At 48.2% G+C, this 22,038-nt stretch overlaps 1 protein-coding gene across 1 annotated transcript in view; it reads right to left on the minus strand.

Annotated features, from left to right (window-relative positions):
* AK5 (adenylate kinase 5) overlaps nucleotides 1-22,038 on the minus strand; it is a 2,252,667-nt gene that overhangs the window by 320,943 nt on the left and 1,909,686 nt on the right. The window lies entirely within an intron of this gene.

A 22,038-nucleotide genomic window follows, 5' to 3' on the forward strand; every position in this document is an offset into this window, starting at 1 on the left:
TATATATATATATATATATATATATATATATATATAGATATATGCGCCACCAGTTCTCTTGTAGTTGCAGCTTGTGTCTTGAAACCAATGCACATACTTCAACTGACGCGTTTCAACTGTAGCTTTTAGGCAGCAATAAAAAAGTCAAGTAACTCTCGTGATTATGTTTCTGCTACAAAAGGATCTGACTTTTGTCTAGTGGGAGTTTTGATGCCATAAAGATCCGCAGAAGGTTTATATGCCTACTGCAAATATCAAATCTGTATTTTATGTAAATAGCTGAGTGGATTAATAAAGCCAGCACTTACCTGCGCTATAATACAAATGAAATGTATGTGCGAGGGAGGCTATGGACAGATGAAGGGCACTTTTGCTCGGTGATAGTGAGGAAATCCGAAGAAGAGGTCATGGGAGTAGGAGCACCAATAATGATTGCTGGACTGGGTGCCAGAGGCGCTAAAGACTGTGATGATTGATATGTGACAAGGTGAAGTAATAGTGTGTCTTTTTTTATTTTTTTGAGTGTCTTGAGAGAATGTGCTGATTGAGGGAAGAAGCCAAGGTAACTTAACTGACCTTTACTGTTGCATGCATCTCACACACATCCACCAGCAATTTTGTGACTGTCTACGTAGGCTAGTGTTTTAGAGTAACAGTTTAGCCAGTAGCAGAGATGGCATCTTGTTGGATGATTGCTACTCAAGCCCTGCCTCAGGTTATAGAGGACATCTCTGACATAGGACTGGAGAATTGAGACAGCAGATACTGAGACAGCATGTGAGGGATAGGACAATGGCACAGACTCTGGGAGTGATTTTTCTGAAGACTCCTCTTCAAGTGATTTTGAGGGAGGTGATGAGGACAGTCCTGCTGTCCCTTCGCAAGTACAGTCTGTGCAGCAGGACAATAGCGGGTTATCCCACCCAGAGAGCAGGTTCATGTGGTGGCAAGCACAGAGAGAGTGCTCTCTGGGGAGCTCTCCAATTTAGTTCAGCCTCAAATTCCACTGCCCAACTCGTATTGTGGAGACATCAAAATTAGCTATCACAAAAAAACCTGTTTTTTTAAGGCAAGCACCTGTGTTTTTGGTCCCGGGCTTGGCAGCCACATAGGGAAACCTACCAAACCCAGATATTTCTGAAAACTAGACACCTGGGGGAGTCCACATAGGTGTGACTTGTGTGGATTTCCCACATTTTTCTTACCCAGAATACCCTGCAAAGGTGAAATATTGAATAAAAACTCTATTTTTTCTTGCATTTCTGTCACACAAACTACAGGAATATGCTGGATTTACAAAATTCCTACCACCCAGTGTTTCCCCACCTGTCCTGATAAAAATGCTACCCCACTTGAGTGCCTGTACCTAGTGCCTGCATCAGGAATGGATCACCCCAGGGTCAACAGTTGCCCTCATGAAAGGACTAACATTGACCATTGTGTGATCCATTCCTGACACGGGCACTAGGCCTACCCACACAAGTGAGGTACCATTGTTATCAAGAGACTTGGGGTAGTGCTGAGTGGAAGGAAATGTGTGGCTCCTCTCAGATTCCAGAAATTTCTGTCACCCAAATGTGAGGAAAAACTGTTTTTTTGCCAACAGAACCTGGTGAGAGCCCCAGAAGTCACCCCATTCTTAATTCCCCTAGTTTTCAGAAAGGCCAGGTTTGGTAGGTTTTCCTAGGTGTCAGCTGAGCTAGAGGCCAAAATCCACAGCTAGGCACTTTGCAAAAAACAGGCTAGTTTTCTTTGGGAAAATGTGGTGTGCCCATGTTGTGTCTTGGGGCATTTCCTGTTGTGGGTACTAGGCCTACCCACACAAGTGAGGCACAATTTTTATCGGGAGACTTGGGGGAATGCTGGGTTGAAGGAAGTTTGTGGCTCCTCTCAGATTCCAGAACTTTGCAGCACTGAAATCCGAGGAAAAAGTGTTTTTTTTTGCCAACTTTTGAGATTTGCAAAGGAGGATTCCCCTAAGTGCCTTGCTTTAAAAAATGCACAAGTTTGGTAGGTTTTCCTAGGTACCGGCTGAGCTACAGACCAAAATCCACAGGTAGGCACTTTCCAAAAAACGTCAGTTTTCAATGTAAATATTTGATGTGTCCATGTTGCGTTTTGGGGAATTTCCTGTCTCAGGCATTAGGCCTACCAACCCAAGTGAGGTACCATTTTTATTGCGAGACTTGGGGGAATGCTGGATGGAAGGAAATTTGTGGCTTCTCTCAAATTCCAGAACTTTCTGTCACCGAAATGTGAGGGAAAAGTGTTTTGTTTGCCAAATTGTGAGGTTTGCAAAGGATTCTGGGTAACAGAACCTGTTGCGAGTCCCACAAGTCACCCCATTCTGAATTTCCCTAGGTGTCTAGTTTTCATAAATGTCCAGGTTTGCTAGGTTTTTTTTAGGTGATGGATGAGCTAGAAGCCAAAATCCACAGCTAGGCACTTTGCAAAAAACAGGTCAATTTTCTTTGGGAAAATGTGATGTGTCCATGTTGTGTTTTGGGGCATTTCCTGTCACGGACACTAGGCCTACCCACACAAGTGAGATGCCATTTTTATAGGGAGACTTTGGGGGGAATGCTGGGTCAAGGGAAGTTTGTGGCTCCTCTCAGATTCCAGAACATTACAGCACTGAAATCTGGGTAAAAGTGTTTTTTTGCCAAATCTTGAGGCTTGCAAAGGATTCTCGGTAAGAGAACCTGGTGAGAGCCCCACAATTCACCCCTCCTGGATTCCCCTAGGTGTCTAGTTTTCAAAAAATGCACAGATTTGGTAGGTCTCCCTAGGTGCCGGCTGAGCTAAAGGCCAAAATACACAGCTAGGCACTTTCCAAAAAACACGTCAGATTTCAATGTAAAAATGTGATGTGTCCAAGTTGCGTTCCCTGTCGTGAGCAGTAGGCCTACCCACACAAGAGAGGTACCACTTTGATCGGGAGACGTGGGGGAACACAGAATAGAAGAACAAGTATTATCGCCCTTCATCTTTCTCTACATTTTTGCCTTCCAAATGGAAGAAAGTGTGTAAAAAAGAAGTCTATTTGAGAAATGCTCTGTACTTCACATGGTAGTATGGAGACCCCAGAATTCAGAGATGTGCAAATAACCACTGCTTCTCAACACCTTATCTTGTGGCCATCTTGGAAATACACAGGTTTCCTTGATACCTATTTTTGACTTTTTATATTTCACCATATGAATTGCTGTATACCTGGCATACAATGAAACCCCATTGCAAGATGCAGCTCTTTTATTAGCTCTGGGTACCTAGGGTTTTTGATGAACCTAGAAGCCCTATATATCCCAGCAACCGGGAGAGTCCAGCAGACGTAACAATATATTGATTTCAAAAATCTGCCATAGGTGGTAAAAGTTAAAGAAGAAAACGTGGACAGAAATGGCTCTTTTTTCACCTCAATTTCAATATTTGTTTTATTTCAGCTGTTACTTTCTGTAGGAAAGCCTTGTAGGATCTACACAAATGACCCTTTGCTGAATTCAGAATTTTGTCTTCCTTTCAGAAATGTTTAGCTGTCTGGGATCCAGCATTGGTGTCATACCCATTTCTGTCACTAACTGGAAGGAGGCTAAAAGCATAAAAAATATTAAAAATGGGGTATGTAGCAATAAAATGCCAAAATTGTGTTGAAACGTGGTTTTCTGATTCAAGTCTGCTGGGAAGTTGGTGAAGTTTCACCGCAAAGCCTTTGTTGATGCTGTTTTCAGGGGGAAAAAACAAATGCTTTCTTCTGCAGCCCTTTTTTCCCATTCTTCTGAAAAAAAGAACCAACATTTTAGCTGTCATTTTGGCTAATTTCTTGGTCTCCTCCAGGGGATCCCACAAACTCTGGGCACCTTTAGCATCCCTAGGATGTTGGAAAAAGAGGGTGCAGATTTGGCATGGATAGCTTATGTGGATAAAACGTTATGAAGGCCTAGGCGCGAACTACCCCAAATAGCCAAAAAAGGGCTCAGCACTTGGGGGGGGAAGGGAGGTCCTGCAGCTATGGGGTTAAACAGTGATAGCCTATACAGTAAAGCTAAACATGTCCCCTGAACAGAACATCGCTTATGTAAAAATGTGTCTCGCTTCCTCACACTTTCAGGCCTTGAATGTAGGTGGTTGTATTGTTTCATTCATTACTTTTTTAATTGGTTTCATTGTTTCTTTATGTTTTATGCCGGTTCTGAATAGGACCCACATTGCAACTATTTTGAGAGGCCTAGAAACGGTTCCTACAAAGTGAGTACATTTTAGCTCGTGAAATGAATGACAACCAATCGTATATATAATTTCTATTGAGGTGTGTAACCTTGACCATCTGTAATAACACTGATCAATAATACAATCTGAGGTTGTTGACCATTTTTCCTCGGGACAGATGCTCACGAAATAAATGTCAAAGAACACAGTCAATACAGTATGCATGATTAGGAAGTGGTCCATCAAGTAAAATATTTAATAACTCACTTGGATTTTAGTACCTTACCAATGCATGGCCAAACATTGTATTGTTGTGTTTGTCTTTTGGTATTTTTATATTATAACAAGTAAAGCATTTTTGTGCTATAGCAATTGATTAATAAAACATCATATATGGTATCAATTATAGATGAGTACCTTTTTTATTTCAGTGCTCCTGAGAAAGTGAAATAATTTTTGCAAAACATCAGGTGTCTGTAGTATTTCTTCGAGGCCAACAGCGCTGCTGTTCATGTGTCAGCATAATTTTCGACTGGGTAATTACTTGGGCACTACTCCATGGAATTAGTTGGAAGGTAATTATTTAAATAATCCGAGCGAATAAATGATTTTTGGATACTGTAGAGAACATTGATTGAGTACTTTGAACGAATAATTAAAAAATATTTTTTTTTTTAGTGTCTCGCTCAAGTTTTTGTTTTAGTGAAAGGCATTAATACATCCTTGAAGGCATCTCTGTGGATACAGCTCACTTAATACAAATAGCAAGGCTCGAGAGATCCCCCATTCAACAGCTCTTAGAAGCATTACAAAAACATAGGCGTTGTTCAGTGGGATTTTAGGGTCCCAGATTCTGGAATGCTCTGGACTCTGGCCAAAGGACAGAACAAAATAACTTGTGCTTTAGAAGATGATTTAAAATTAATTTGTTAATCTTATCATTTGTCTCAGTGGTGGACTCTGGGGAAAGCGATTAAGTAATGTCATATAAGTGATCTTTGTCAAATTAACAACCTATATCTTGGGGCAATCGGGCACTCTGAAATTCCATGTGTACAGATTCACAATACTTATAAATAAATGTCCGCAGAAAGCTCACTGAGAACTTTAAGAATGCTCTTTTCCGTTGCCCCAATGCACGGAGGCCCTTTTAGTTAAGGGAAAGTGAAAATTATGGCGTATTTTGTAGGCAAGCTAGCTATTGGGACCACTGGAAATTACAAAATAATTCTGCTGCTAGATGGCACAGAACTGTTTGTATACTGTTTTTCTTAAATCCTTACTGAGTGGTCTTGTTTAGTGCTGAACTGTATGATAAAACAACCACTCATATGTTTTTGGAAGTATCACCTAGAGTTTAGACTCCAGAAAAAGATGTTACCACTGTTTATCTAGGTGGATTGTAAGACACCTCCACAGACTGGTGGACTATCTGTGAACACGACCAGAAATCATCCATTGTGTTCAAAACCTTTAGTGGTATTGGTATGGCACTCAGGATTGATGGTGGACACTTACTAGAACTGTTTATTGTAGAGGTAGGCTTCTTACATTCATACTGCTACCTGGGTGCACTTGTAAATTCAGTTTATGTTTGTTAAGTCTGACTCTGTGTTCTTGAACATGTATCACTTTTCCAAGTGTTACCTATTACGTGAGCTGCTCTTTGTTGGTTGCTCTGAATTTTACATTTATCTTATGTGGTTCTTGTTACAATTTGTATGTATTATATTATCTATGAGTGTCTCTGTCCCAATCCTGATCATTCTGTCCTCTGCACATTATCTGTCAACGGGGGCTTCCAATGCAAAGATGTGAGGTAAATTCACTGACTCGGTCACTCATTAGGATGGTGATCTTTAGAACCAACCACACCTCTTGACATTTTTATCTTCTACACTTTATATCAGGTGACCCTTCCTGGACCACTCATACCCAGATGGGTAGAGAGAGTGACATATCACCAAAAGGTCATTACAGAACTGACAACAACCACCAGATTCAGGTATCCGTGAGTTTGTTTATGCATGCATCAGAGTTCACCAGTAGCAAGGTTCTCAAAAAGATCAACATATGTTTGGTCAGAAGTCACAGACAGAATCTTAAAAATTACTATCATATTGATGGAGAGATAGTTTTGCTTTCAGAAAAAATGTGTGCCACTAGTCTTAAAGATTTTTATCATTTAGGGCCTGATTTAGAACTTGGCGGATGGGCTACTCCGTCTTAACGGTGATGGAAATCCGCCGAAAACTAAATCACATTCTACCTATGGGATTTGGATTTCGGTGGACATGATAGCAGTCCCTAAGTTTGTTCCTAATTGAAATAAAAGGATATAATAATGTTGTAGGACTCTTGTCATGGGGACCAGACTGTGGATTCGGACGGCAGCACCACCACGGGTGGGGGACTCAAACCCAAACCATCTGATAGCTGTCAGCTTATCCCTTTCGGCTAGCTAGCGGCATTTCACCAAAACCAAAAAGTAAATGTGACTTGTGACAGTCTGATGCATGACACTTTTAGACTTCTTAAGGAAGATGTGAAGAACAGATCTTACCCCTTTCTCTCACTTACAACACTCTCATACATACATCAGACAAATAAGAGCAGGAATTGGTTCAACACATTTTATTGAAACAACTGCGCTCTATGAAAAAAGGCAAGAATTGCGATTATTAGGATTATAAAACACAACACTTTTTGCATTGACTAGAAAAGTAAAATAGAGAAAAAGTCCCAACATCCTGTCACAACAGTGAATTTAACATCCCTGTCTGCACTGCTAAAAATCTACACAAGAGCAATAGCGGTGTAATCCCTAATTTGCCCATAATAGTCTCTGAAAGGAAACTCTATCCCTGTACCTGTGCAATAAGTAAAAAAAGATACCTGTTGGTTTGCTGGCAGCCCTCTCAGGTGGATGGAGAGAAGTCACTGTGTTTCAGCAGGGCTGTGATGACATGATACAGGGTAAGATACATGACTGACTGGAATGTCCCATCTGGCTTAGCTTTGGCAGCGTGTTCTTTTATAATAAAACATGTTGTTGTTTTAAGAACGGCCCTGATGTGACAAATCATCTTTTCCGTGTAAGGTAGACATTGTAGTCTATGGACCTGCAATACTCAGTGAATAATCATGTATAACCTTGGGCTGAGCACAAGATGAAATGTTGTGCAAGAAAACTAATAACTAATTCTGCATGGAAGGGCAACTATAAAATAATAAAACATCTCCACTAAAATTGAGCTTTACAATAAGAGGAATACAATGAAATGCAACTAGGCAAAAGGGCACAGGCCTCAGGCCCAGATCCAAAATAAATGTGCTCATGTAAAGTGCTCAAATAACCCCATGACAATCATAAAGGACTATTCACTCTATGTAAATAAAGACGTATGGGATTATTTACAGTGTGGCAGGCAGCTTGTCAGTTCAATAGTAACTCTGGCTGCTACTCCCCTGGCGGAGGACTGCCCACTATACTTAGTGATCCCTATCTCTGCACCTTCATTGCATCATCTGGTGCAGCATCTTTGTTTCACCTGATTGACAATATTTTTTTATTTTGCTGAATGAAAGTCTTGATGAGGGAGTGTGTATCAGTACCACAAACAAACAATAAACACAATGGACCTTCAGTTTCCAATGCAAGGGTCCAAAGTACCTCGTGCCACAGAGGAAATACATGATGGAAAGAGCACGGCTATCACCCTGTGTCCTGGTAGTCTAGTAATGGAGGAGCTGCCAGATCAGGAATTTCCAATTGCTGAGCCAGCTGAGACTCTACCTTTAGCTCCACTGGGGCTCTCTGACTCTAGATCAGGGGGAAAAATTACAAGTTTGGTGGGGCGAAAGCATTCACCAATTTATTGTTGTGCACTGGGGCGCAACACAAGCCCCTGCAGCCCCTGCGGTGCAGGAGAGGTCCACAGCCCTGCAGGGTTTAAGAAGGGCCCCCATTTAGCCCAAGGACAATCAATGTATGTAATATTAGAGACTGGGGGGCCCCTCATCCCATTCTGCAGGAGCCTCCATCATTTTTCGTTATGCCACTGGTGGTGCACCTTAAAACCTGATGAGGCCCATAATCCTGTCTCTCAGTCTCGCAGAATTCTGTGTGATCTGTATAAGCACTGAAACTCTACGTCAACAGATTGTTAGTTTTCAGTAAAAATGTTTTAAAATTGGAATTCTGTTTAAATTGAGAAAAAGATTGTTTTTTCTGATTGTATTGCACATATCGCACCAGAAGAAATATTGATGGAGTACAAGTCTTTTTGGGGTGTGGATGTGATTTGTAATGTGCTAATTGACCATATGTTTTTCTGATATGAAAACATTTTATGAGAACACAGTGAGACAGATTATTTACATAGATTGTAATGTAGGTTTTTACTTATTGCCATTTTAGATTAGTATTGTCTATGTCTGCAAGAATAGCACATTGTGGCTGTAAATCCTGGGTTACAGGTGAAGGGTGCGGCAAGACAAATACACACAAAAGAGAATTCTGTTTGTTGCTTTAGCAGCAGACCAGGGGGCCACCACAGGGAATCATGCACTTTAAACAGCTTAGAGAAGTGTATCAAGGGTATCCTACTAGGAGGGTCGACTACTGTTGCAGGAGATTTTTATGTCATGTATAAGCCATTTGCAGACTCCGGCATTACAGAGGAGGATAAGGCAATGCGTATCCCGCAACTAGTTTTAGCAGCAGTGGTTCCTCCATGAGAGCGGAGGAACGTCACCCACCCACACTGCCGTGCAGAAAGCGTCACAACTAAAATGGTAATAAAATGATTTAAACAATATTTTATTTTAGATGCTTTCTGCCAGCAAATCAAGGGCAGGTTGGGGCCAGAGTATTACTGCTGCCAATCGTTGGCAGCAGTGAGGAGTGGCCACTTCAGTTTGAAGTGTGCATGTTGGTTTGGCTGACTACCTTGCTATGACCAAACCAACATGAACAATTCAAACCTCTCCAACCCGACTATCTTTGACAGCTGGGATGGAGAGCAGGCACAGCCCTACAGTGCCTATTGGAGCATGGAGCCGGTCCACTCCAGCCAAACAAAACACTTTTTTCATGCTTCTTAACAGCCGGAAAACACCATCTTGACTGGATGAGGCTGTGGGCTTCGCTCTTGAGGAAGTGCTGCAGAGCAATGGGGATGTGCTGCAGAACATTGAGTAAGGTAAGTGTTTTCCTATATTTATATTAGTGTGTATGTGTAGTTATATTAGTGTATTATGTGTAGTTTTTTATGTATGTGTTGTGCGACCCTCCAATCTAATTTGCCACCAACTGCCACTGAGTTTTAGAGGTGCTGAAGAGGTACTCTGCCTTGCTGACACAACTGCTAGGGCTCACGTTGACCTTAGGCTTAAGAGCGTGTAATGTAACTCTGTGACGACTTTTTTGATCAACTAAGCACCTTATCTATAAATAGGGTAAAGGACCCCACCAAGGTAGGGAAAAAGCACCCATGGCTAGCTGCGTCAGAAGTAATCCATTCTATTAAAGCAAATAAAAGAGACTTAATTGTTAAAGCAAGAAGGGAGTACTAAAAAAATGAGACTCGCTCAGGTGTCAGATGTGTGGGATGACCTTGTTATGACAGTGAGAGCCAGACACTAAGGCTCTCATTATGACATTGGCGGTAAGTGATGTTTACCGCCATGCTGACTGCCGCCAACATACTGCGACTGCGGCGGTATACCGCTGTGCGTATTATGACCCACAAGTCCGCCACACCAAAGGTCAGTGATAAACTGGCAGTATCCAAACCCACACCGTTATGCCAACAGAAATACGCCTACAGCAGTATGACCCACGAATCACCGCGGCGGACATTCAACCGTGGTAAACCATTGGTGGTACATACCACAGCACTTAAAATACACACACACTAACAAAACAACACCACATTGGACAAATCAAACTACACACACCTGACACACATACACACTCCACACCCACACCTCTTTAAAACACACACCCACACTACCCACAACCCTTTACCACTACAAACAATTTACAAGTGAGAGAGAGACATGCCAGGAGCACCCACAGAACCAGAGCCACAGAACACCATCACCCATACACCATCCACGCACCTCACATCACACACCCCAACACATCACCCCACACACACTCACACACACCACTCACACTACACCCATGGCACCACAAACACACCCCAGGTTCTCAGAGGAAGAGCTAAGGGTAATGGTGGAGGAAATCATCCGGGTAGAGCCACAGCTATTCGGATCACAGTTGCAGCATCCATTGCAAGGAAGATGGAGCTATGGCGGAGAGTCATGGACAGGGTCACCACCATGGGACAGCACCCCAGAACAAGGGATGACATCAGGAAGAGGTGGAACAACCTATGGGGGAAGGTGAGTTCCGTGGTTGCAAGACACCTGATAGCTGTACAGAGGACTGGCGGTGGACTCGCACCTCCTCCCCACAACTAACAACATGGGAGGAGTAAGTCTTGGCGATCATGCATCCTGAGGGCCTGGCAGGAGTAGGACCAGACTCTAGTAAGTCAACTCTTTACTACTATCACCCCCTACCTGCATGCCACCACATACCCCTACCCCCACCCTCACCCCCATCACCCCACTACCTCACATACACCCCACCATCACAGCCCATCCATCCCAGTAATCAGCACTGCATACTCCACCAATGCATGGACACCACTCACAGCCCTGCATGGACACCCATCACAACAGCATGCACACTAATGACAATCCCTTAGCCAACCAAATCACAACTCACACAAGCCAAAGCTGCCTTGGTAATAACAACCATAGGGGGAAACATACCCATGCAGAAGATGTCACACGCAGTAACAATAACACTGCATTTACATCCCCACAGGACCCCCACACAACGTCACCGGAGAGGAGGTGCCAGCAACATCCAGTCCCCCAACAAAGTGACCCACAGTGAAGACAGCAGCTCTACACGCCTGGATCAGGATGACCAACCTGGCCCATCAGGGACGTCTGGGCAGTCGGTGGGTGACCCAGGCACAGTCCCATACCACCACAGAGCGTCCCCCCTCAGGAAACACCAGCACAGCACCCACCCAGCAGGCCCATGTTTCTGTCCCCAGGACACGTCAATCAGCAGTGTGTCCACCACTACAGGGACCCCAGGCAGCCCCACAAACACAGGACGATCAGGGACCTGGGGTCAGTGGCAGTGTGCACACGGTTCAGGGGACAGAGGCACAGGACAACAGGGAAGCTGGGAGGACTTCTGTGCGACAGGGGGAGGACAGGCCCAGGAACCCGACTCTCCACGAGGCACTCACCAACATCCTGGGAGCATAGCACCATTCCCATGAGACCATGGGCCAGATACTGGCCAAGTTGCAGGAGACCCAGCGGCTGCAGGAGGGACAGTACCTGGGGATCAGGGAGGACCTGAGGGACATCCACACTACCCTGGTCACCATTGCAGGGGTGCTGGCAGACACGGCCAACACCATGAGGGAGGCAGTGGCACAACACCGGGCCCCAGACACTAGCCACACCGATGAACATCGCTTCACCTCCGCTGACGCTAGTGGACAGGTGGCCCCACCACAGGAACAACAGGTCAGCAGCACCCCTCCCCCTGCAGAAGGAGAACCAGCACGCAAAAGCTCCCTGCGATCCAGGCGGAAGCCAGAGAACATTGCCAAGACCCCGCCAGGAAATAAGACTCCCATCAATGTCACCCTTGTGTCCCACTCTGTCACCCTGTCCACCTTGAACTGCCATTGCCCCACTCCCTATAGCCCCTTGGACAATGTACCTGTGATACCAATAGACTGGACTCTATCCTGGATACTCCTCCATCATCAACCCAGCCCATTGCAATACCCCCCACACTTATTATCACATAAATAAACACTCTTGGAACTAATACGAGTCAATTGATTGAAATATGTATTAGTTTAATAAGCTATAAACATTGCAATTCAAATGTACAGTTATAGATTCATAGGTATGACCTGTAGGGGCAGCAGTAAACACACCAGGAGCCAGAGTGGGGCACAGATATCTGAAAATAGAGATGCCAAAGGGTACAGTAAGTGACCATAGAATTTGGAAAATCAGGCTGCCATGTACAATGTCCAACACAAAACTGCAATGGTAGGTGAAGTTACAGTGTCTTACCTGTGTGTCACTGGAAGTACTGTTGAATTATAATTGTTCTGTTGTCCACATCCTCTTCCTCTGCCTCCTCTTCGTCACTGTCCACAGGCTCCACAGCTGCCACATGACCATCTCCAGCCTCATCCTCCTGCAGAAAAGGCACCTGGCGTCTCAAGGACAGGTTGTGAAACATGCAACATGCAACGATGATCTGGCAGACGTTCTTGGGTGAGCAGCACAGGGATTCACCTGTCAGATGGCCTTCAGGAGGCCAAAGGTGCGCTCAATGATCCTTCTTGTTCGCCCATGTGCCTCATTGTAATGTTCCTCTGCCCTTGTCAGTAGCTATGAGAGGTTGGGGTAACCAGAGTCAGCTGTAAATATTGAGGGATACCTGTTAGCCAGTCACTCACCCTTAGGGCCAAACCCACACCCATATACCAACAGACAGTGGGTGGTGACCATGGGCTCACCTACTAGCCACACCCGTGCCTCTGGAGTTGGGACATCACATATGGAATGCTGTTATTCCTCAAAATAAAGGCATCATGCACAGACCCAGGATACTTTGCATTGATATGGGAGAATTACTGGTCCGCCAGGCACACTATCTGCACATTCAGAGAGTAAAAACTCTTTCGATTTCTGAACACCTGTTCATTTCTCCGGGGGGAGGGGACAAAGGCAATATGTGTACCATCAATAGCACCAATGATGTTGGGGATATGTCCCAGTGCATAGAAGTCAGCCTTCACTGATAGGTCTTGCCACAGCGATGTCCTGGGGAGTGCAAAGCCACAGTCTCTCAAGTGGGAGGGTTGCCCACTGCTTGTCCTGGGGAGTGCGAAGCCACAGTCTCTCAAGTGGGTGGTTTGCCCACTGCCTGGCCCTGGGGAGTGCAAAGCCACAGTCTCTCAAGTGGGTGTGTTGCCCACAGCGATGTCCTGGGGAGTGCAAAGCCACAGTCTCTCAAGTGGATTCCTTCTTCCACTGGTTTTGGACGGGGCTTCCTGCCCAGTGTGCTTCATCCTGCCAAGGATTGGGTGAGTCAATGCTTTTTTCCACTGGTTCTGGAGGGGGCTTTCTGCCCAGTGTGCTTCATCCTGCCAAGGATAGGGTGAGTGGGTGCATATCTCCACTGGTTCTGGAGGGGGATTTTTGCCCAGTGATGCAACACTTGGGGTGTGGCAGTTCACAGTCCCTCACCTGGGTGTCTGAGGCACAAGATTTGCAGGGACCAGGTTGTAAGGAAATGCCTCCTTGGCATGGTTACCCCCTGACTTTTTGCCTTTGCTGATGCTAAGTTTTGATTTGAAAGTGTGCTGAGGCCTGCTAACCAGGCCCCAGCACCAGTCTTCTTTACCTAACCTGTACTTTTGTTTCCACAATTGGCACACCCTGGCATCCAGGTAAGTCCCTTGTAACTGGTACCCCTGGTACCAAGGGCCCTGATGCCAGGGAAGGTCTCTAAGGGCTGCAGCATATCTTATGCCACCCTGGGGACCCCTCACTCAGCACAGACACACTGCTTGCCAGCTTGTGTGTGCTAGTGGGGTTAAAACGACAAAGTCGACATGGCACTCCCCTCAGGGTGCCATGCCAACCTCACACTGCCTATGCAGTATAGATAAGTCACCCCTCTAGCAGGCCTTACAGCCCTAAGACAGGGTGCACTATACCATAGGTGAGGGCATAAGTGCATGAGCACTATGCCCCTACAGTGTCTAAGCAAAACCTTAGACATTGTAAGTGCAGGGTAGCCATAAGAGTATATAGTCTGGGAGTCTGTCATGCACGAACTCCACAGCACCATAATGGCTACACTGAAAACTGTGAAGTTTGGTATCAAACTTCTCAACACAATAAATGCACACTGATGCCAGTGTACATTTTATTGTAACATATACCCCAGAGGGCACCTTAGAGGTGCCCCCTGAAACCTTAACCAACTACCCGTGTAGGCTGACTGGTTTTAGCAGCCTGCCACACACCAGACATGTTGCTGGCCACATGGGGAGAGTGCCTTTGTCACTCTGTGGCTAACAACAGAGCCTGTACTGGGTGGAGGTGTTTCACACCTCCCCCTGCAGGACCTGTAACAAAGGCTCACCCCCTTTATTACAGCACCCCAGGGCACTCCAGCTAGTGGAGTTTCCCGCCCCCTCTGGCCACAGCCCCACTTTTGGTGGCAAGGCCGGAGGAGATAATGAGAAAAACAAGGAGGAGTCACTGGCCAGTCAGGACAGCCCCTAAGGTGTCCTGAGCTGAGGTGACTAACTTTTAGAAATCCTCCATCTTGCAGATGGAGGATTCCCCCATCTTGCAGATGGAGGATTCCCCCAATAGGATTAGGGATGTGCCCCCCTCCCCTCAGGGAGGAGGCACAAAGAGGGTGTGCCCACCCTCAGGGATAGTAGCCATTGGCTACTAACCCCCCAGACCTAAACACGCCCTTAAATTTAGTATTTAAGGGCTCCCCAGAACCTAGGAACTCAGATTCCTGCAACCTAAGAAGAAGAGGACTGCTAAGCTGAAAAACCCTGCCGAGAAGACGGAGACACCAACTGCTTTGGCCCCAGCCCTACCGGCCTGTCTCCCCACTTCTAAAGACACTTCTCCAGCGACGCCTTCCCCAGGGACCAGCGACCTCTGAAGCCTCAGAGGACTGCCCTGCATCTAGAAGGACCAAGAACTCCAGAGGACAGCGGCCCTGTTCTCCAAAGACTGCAACTTTGAAACAAAGAAGCAACTTTGAAACAACTTGCGTTTCCCGCCGGAAGCGTGAGAATTGACACTCTGCACCCGACACCCCCGGCTCGACTTGTGGAGAACAATCACTTCAGGGAGGACTCCCCGGCGACTGCGAGACCGTAAGTAGCCAGAGTTGCCCCCCCTGAGCCCCCACATCAACACCTGCAGAGGGAATCCCGAGGCTCCCTCTGACCGCGACTGCCTGCTTCTAAGTTCCGACGCCTGGTAAAGACTCTGCACCCGCAGCCCCCAAGGCCTGAAGGATCCGACCTCCAGTGCAGGAGCGACCCCCAGGTGGCCCTCTCCCTTGCCCAGGTGGTGGCTACCCCGAGGAGCCCCCCCCTTGCCTGCCTGCATCGCTGAAGAGACCCCTTGGTCTCCCATTGAAACCTATTGAAAACCCAACGCGGGTTTGCACACTGCACCCGGCCGCCCCGTGCTGCTGAGGGTGTACTTTCTGTGTGGACTTGTGTGTCCCCCGGTGCCCTACAAAACCCCCTTGGTCTACCCTCCGAAGACGCGGGTACTTACCTGCTGGCAGACTGGAACCGGGGCACCCCCTTCTCCATTGAAGCCTATGCGTTTTGGGCACCACTTTGACCTCTGCACCTGACCGGCCCTGAGCTGCTGGTGTGGTAACTTTGGGGTTGCTCTCAACCCCCAACGGTGGGCTACCTTGGACCCAAACTTGAACCCTGTAGGTGGTTTACTTACCTGCAAAAACTAACAAACTCTTACTCCCCCCAGGAACTGTTGAAAATTGCACTGTGTCCAGTTTTAAAATAGCTATATGTGATTTATGTGAAAACTGTATATGCTATTTTGCTAATTCAAAGTTCCTAAAGTACCTACCTGCAATACCTTTCATTTGAAGTATTACATGTAAATCTTGAACCTGTGGTTCTTAAAATAAACTAAGAAAATATATTTTTCTATACAAAAACCTATTGGCCTGGAATTGTCTCTGAGTGTGTGTTCCTCATTTATTGCTTGTGTATGTACAACAAATGCTTAACACTACTCCTTGGATAAGCCTACTGCTCGACCACACTACCACAAAATAGAGCATTAGTATTATCTCTTTTTGCCACTATCTTACCTCTAAGGGGAACCCTTGGACTCTGTGCATACTATTCCTTACTTTGAAATAGTGCATACAGAGCCAACTTCCTACACAGGTTGTATGATAGTCCATGGAGGCAAGGCTAGACTCCATCTGGCGACAGCTATGGCTGCAAACTGGTGGTAGTGCCGGGGCTGGTGGGGGTGCTGCCAGTGGTGGAGGGAGGCACCAGCCCTTCTCCTGAAGCCTTGGACGGCTGCCCACTGGGGCTGCTGCTGCTGGTAGTGGTGCTACTGTCAGCGGTGCAGGTGGCAGTGCTTGCGGCGGTGCTAGCAGTGGTGCAGGTGGCGGTGCTGGCCATAGTGCAGGTGCTGGTGCAGCCAGTGGTGGAGGGAGGCTCCAGTCCTTCTCCTGCAGCCTCGGACGGCTGCCCACTGGGGCTGCTGACAGTAGTGGTGCTTGCGGCGGTGCAGATGGTGGGGCTTGCGGTGGTGCTAGTGGCGGTGCTAGCGGCGGGGCTGCTGGCGGTTGTGCTGGTACCCACCAGGCCTTCACCTGCAGCCTCGGACAGCTGAAGGGCCTTGGTTGGTGTTTTCTGCCCCTTCCTCACCTTGGCGGATGGTGGTGTGACCTGGCAGCTGGAGTCTATGAGGTGGCCTTGCTGGGTGGTTGTGGCTCCTTCCCCTTGCTGGATCCTGTCCCCCTCTTCACCTTGCCAGGTGGCAGAATTGTTTTGGCCTTGGCAGGGGTCGATGGCACACTGGCTGGGCTGACAGGTGCCCCCTTTGAGCCTTTGATAGCTGCAGGAACCGCAGCGGACGACGATTTGGTGGCTGAGGTGCTGGGCTGGGTTCTGGCCACCATGGCCCGAGGGGAAGGACGGGGAGGGAGCGGGTAAGAATGAGGTCAAAGTTGGCCAGGAAAAGCTTCTTAGGGACACTGGGGCGGGAAGAGGGAGAGGGCTTGGGAATGGAGGAAGAGGGGTTGGTTGTGGGTGGTGTCTGTCTGCTGAGTTTGGGTGCAGGTGCATGGGCTGGATGCTGTTGTGAGGTAAATGGCTGTTGGGTGGGTGCTTACATTTGTGTACTTTGGGGGGAGGGGGTCACAGACACACTGGGAGAGGACACAGGGGACGTGTGCATGAATGTGGGGGTAGTGACTGCCAGTGAGGGGTGTGTTGTGATGGGCGTTCTGGTGATGGAGGTAGTGGATGAGATTGTAGTGCATGCAGGTGTGAGCGGAGACACTACTGGGAAGGAGGTGGACGAGGAGGAGGAGGAATGCTGGTCTGAAGGTATGCTTGGATTGGCACTGGGTAAAGGAAGTTGGAGGAGCGAGGCTAGAGACAGGGGCAACGGCTGCCATCAGTGCTGAGGCCAGAGCCTGAAATGCCCTCTGTTGGGCCGCCACGCCGTGAATGCCCTCCAGGTATCCATTTGTTTATTGCAAATGCCTCTCGACACCCTGGATGGCATTCAGTATGGTTGACTGCCCAACAGTGAGGGATCTCAGGAGGTCAATAGCCTCCTCACTGAGGGCAGCGGGGCTGACTGGAGCAGGGTCTGAGGTGCCTGGGGCAAAGGAGATGCCCCCCCTCCTGGGTGAGCGGGTATGGGAAACATGCTGAGGGGCTGCTGGGAGGGTGGTGCTGGTAGGGGGGGGTGGCGGCTGTACCTGTTATTGGGGTGGGCACAGAGGAGTCCGCCACTGCCAGGGAGGTTCCATCGGAGGAGGAGTCGATGTCTGTGGTGTCCCCTCCTGTCCCCGTTGTGGTGCTCCCCTCGCCCTCCATCCCGCTGGTGCCCTCACCGTCAGTGGATTCGGCCTCCAGGCCCAAGTGGGATGCAGCTCCGGTGCCTCTGCTCCTCTGCCAGATGATGCTAATGCACACAAGGACAGGGTGACAAAACAAAAGGGGGGAGAGACAGAGGATACACTTAGCAATGCCTGCAACAACACTACCGTTGGCGTAGACAACTCACAGGGAGCAGCCCTATGCACGAGGCCATGCACTACCAGTTACTAAGATAGTCACCAGCCCATGGGGTACAATGCCTAACGCCATTAGCTGCACACCTCAAACCCACAGGTCCCAGCCCAGTAGTAGATGCCCACTAACACTATTGGGGGTGGAGTGCTTCAGAGCCTGCCCAACCAGGGACCTATCCTGCCATGTTTGTCCTGGCGTAGGAGCTCCCACAGACCCACATCCCCCACCCAGGTAACACCTCAACGCACGCAACTGCATGATTCTGAATCTGTACTCACCCCCTTGTGGCGGCTGTGATGCCTTCGAGCGCCCATCCAACTCCGGATAGGCCACTGCCAGAATGTGGAACATCAGGGGGGTCAGGGTACGAAGGGCACCCCTTACTCGTTGGGAGGCCATCCCCAGCTGGGCCTCTGCCATCTTCCTTTCCCAGGGGCGCAGGTCCTCCCACCGTTTAGACAGTGGGTGCTCCGCCTGTCAAAGACCCCCAGGGTCTACACCTCCTTGGCAATGGCACGCCAAATACCCTTTTTTTGATGGGTGCTGACCTGCAGAAAAAGATGCATAAGAAAAGGTATTAGTCATACTGTCTGGACTATTACACTCATGGCCCACCATATCCCTCCCATCCCCTTACGCACAGACATTGCCCACCAAACATGCAGCACTCAGACCCAGAACCCCTCAGTCCCCCCTCTACACGAGGCTTACACAAACAGCACCACATACATTCATTCCCCACGCATCATGCTCACAGTGTACTCACCTGTTTGTCTGGAGGACCATAAAGTAAAGGGTACTGGGGTAGGACCCCATCCACTAGTCTCTCCAATTCGTCCGAAGTGAAGGCAGGGGCCATTTCCCTAGACACTCGAGTCATGGTCGCTTCCAGACACAGGTCACAGCAGCACTTGCAGTGTAGGTCCTCTCCTGTTAAAGGTCAGGTAGCAAGTAATTGAACAGATAGAAAATGGCGGTCACGTCCGCAGCGGAGTGTACCGTCACTGCCGGCAAACATCACCATTAGCTCCTGGAACCCTTAAGCCCCAATGATAACCAATGATGTGTTGCACAGCGGTCGTCAACTGCCTTGCACAACAGCGCACAACATCAGTGGAATCACCTAATTTCCACTTCTCCCTCCTCACAGGTCAGGCAGCCGCCATTTCAGGGGGGAACATGCCATGGCACCTTACTGCTTTACAGCAGACATTGGCAGAGCAACTGTCTCTCAGATTCTCATACTGGTTCTGTAAAGGAAAAGATGCATCATTGTTTCAATTGATGTGTTAATATGACCCTCTGCTCACTGTTTTCCTCCATAGGCTTCAGCCGCTGAGGATGAATATGAGATGGAGAAATCCTCCGGTGTACAGACCCCTGGTGGACCTGGCAACAATGGTGGGCAGGCACATTACCCTAATCTATAGACTTGATAGGGCCACAATCCATGAGCTGTGTGCACAATTGGAACCAGACCTGATCTCAGCTATCCGCCACCCCACTGGTACTCCCCCTCTTGTGCAGGTCCTTTCAGTGCTCCATTTCTTGGTAAGTTGGTTCTTCCAAGCGACAGTGGCCATGGCAGCAGGGATGTCACAGCCTATGTTCTCAAACGTGCTGACCAGAGTGTTGCCTGCTCTGATGAAACACATGCACAGCTACATCGTATTCCCCCAGGTGGAGGACTTGGCCTCAGTGAAGTCTGACTTCTATGCACTGGGACATATCTCCAACATCATTGGTGCTATTGATCGTACACATATTGCCTTTGTCCCCCCCCTTATGGAGAAATGAACAGGTGTTCAAAAATCGAAAGAGCTTTCACTCTCTGAATGTGCAGATAGTGTGTTTGGCGGACCAGTACATCTCCCATGTGAATGCCAAGTTCCCTGGCTCTGTGCATGTCACCTTTATCTTGAGGAATAGCAGCATCCCATATGTGATGTGCCAACTCCAGGGGCACCGGGTGTGCCTAATGGGTGAGCCCAAGGTCCCCACCCAGTATATGTTGGTGTCTGGGTATGGGGTTGTCCTAAGGGTTAGTGTGTGTCTAACAGTTGTCCCTCGATATTTGCAGGTGACTCTGGTTACCCCAACCTCTCCTGGCTACTGACCCCAGTGAGGAATCCCAGGACAAGGGCAGAGGAACATTACAATGAGGCACATGGATGAACAAGGAGGATAATTGAAAGAACCTTTGGCCTCCTGAAGGCCAGGTTCCGGTGCCTCCATCTGACAGATGGATCCCAGTACTACTCACCCAAGAAGGTGTGCCAGATCATTGTTGCATGTTGCACAACCTGGCCTTGAGGCGCCAGGTGCCTTTTCTGCAGGAGGATGAGCCTGGAGATGGTCTTGTGGCAGCGGTGGAGCCTGTGGACAGTGAGGAAGAGGAGGCAGAGGAAGAAGATGTGGACAACAGAAATAATATAATACAGCAGTACTTCCAGCAACACACAGGTAAGACACTGTAACTTCACTTTACATTTCAGTTTTCCGTTGGACATTGTACATGGCAGCCTGATTTCCCAATGTCTATGTCCACTACTGTACCCTTTGGCATCTCTATTTTCAGATCTCTGTGGCCCACTCTGGCTCCTGGTATGTTTACTGCTGCCCATTAAAGGTCATACTAATGTATAAATGACTATACATATGACTTGCAATGTTTTCAGAATGTTGTACTAATACATAATTCAATCATTTGACAGACTCAAGATTTGAATTTGTTCCAAGGGTGTTTATTTAAGTGCTCATATGTAGAGGGGAATGTGTAATGTGCTGGGGTGATGGTGGAGGAATGTCCAGTTAGAGTCAAGTCTCTTGGTATTAAAGGGGCATTGTCCAATGGGGCATAGGAAGGCGAGTAATGGCAGTTGAAGGTGGACAGGGTGACAGAGTGGGACAGCAGGGTGACAATCGGGAGAGTCTTATTTCCTGGCAGGAGTCTTGGCAATGTTCTCTGGCTTCTGCCTGGATTGCAGGGACTGTTTGTGGGGTGGTTCTCCTTCTGCAGAGGGTGGGGTGCTGGTGGCCTGTTGGTCCTGTGGCAGGGCTTCCTGTCCACTAGTGCCGGCGGAGGGCTGTTCTTCGGTGTAGCTAGTGTCAGGGGTCCGTTGTTGTGCCACTGCCTCCCTCATGGTCTTGCCCATGTCTGCCAGCATCCCTGCAATGGTGAACAGCATGGTGTAGATGTTTTTGAGGTCCTCCCTGATCCCCAGGTACTGTCCCACCTGCAGCCGCTGGGTCTCCTGCAACTTGTACAGTATCTGGCCCATGGTCTCCTGGGAAAGGTGGTATGCTCCCAGGATGTTGGAGAGTGCCTCCTAGAGAGTCGGTTCCCAGGGCCTGTCCTCCCTCTGTCGCACAGCATTCCTTCCAGTTTCCCTGTTGTCCTTTGCCTCTGTCCCCTGACCCGTGTGCCCACTGCCACTGACCCCAGGTCCCTGGTCATCCTGTGTTTGTGGGGTTGCCTGGGGTCCCTGTAGTGGTGGACACACAGCTCATTGATGTGCCCTGGGGACAGTGGCATGGGCCCGCTGGGTGGGTCCTTTGCTGGTGTTTCCTCAGGGGGAGGGTCTGTGGTGGGTTGGGACTGTGGCAGGGTAACCGACTGTCCAGAGGTCCCTGATGGGCCAGGTTGGTCATCGTGATCTAGGCGTGCAGAGCTACTGTCTTCACCATGGGCCTCCTCTGGGGGGGACTGGATGTTGGTGGCAACTCCTATCCGGTCACGTTGAGTAGGGATCCTGTGGGGATGAAAATGCAGTGTTATTGTATCTGCGTGTGCCAACTTGTGCATGGGTTTGTTTCCCTGTATGGTTGGGATAGCCCTGGCAGCTTAGGCTTGTGTGCG

This window comes from Pleurodeles waltl, chromosome 4_2 (genome assembly GCF_031143425.1).
Source record: "Pleurodeles waltl isolate 20211129_DDA chromosome 4_2, aPleWal1.hap1.20221129, whole genome shotgun sequence".
NCBI lineage: Eukaryota > Metazoa > Chordata > Amphibia > Caudata > Salamandridae > Pleurodeles > Pleurodeles waltl.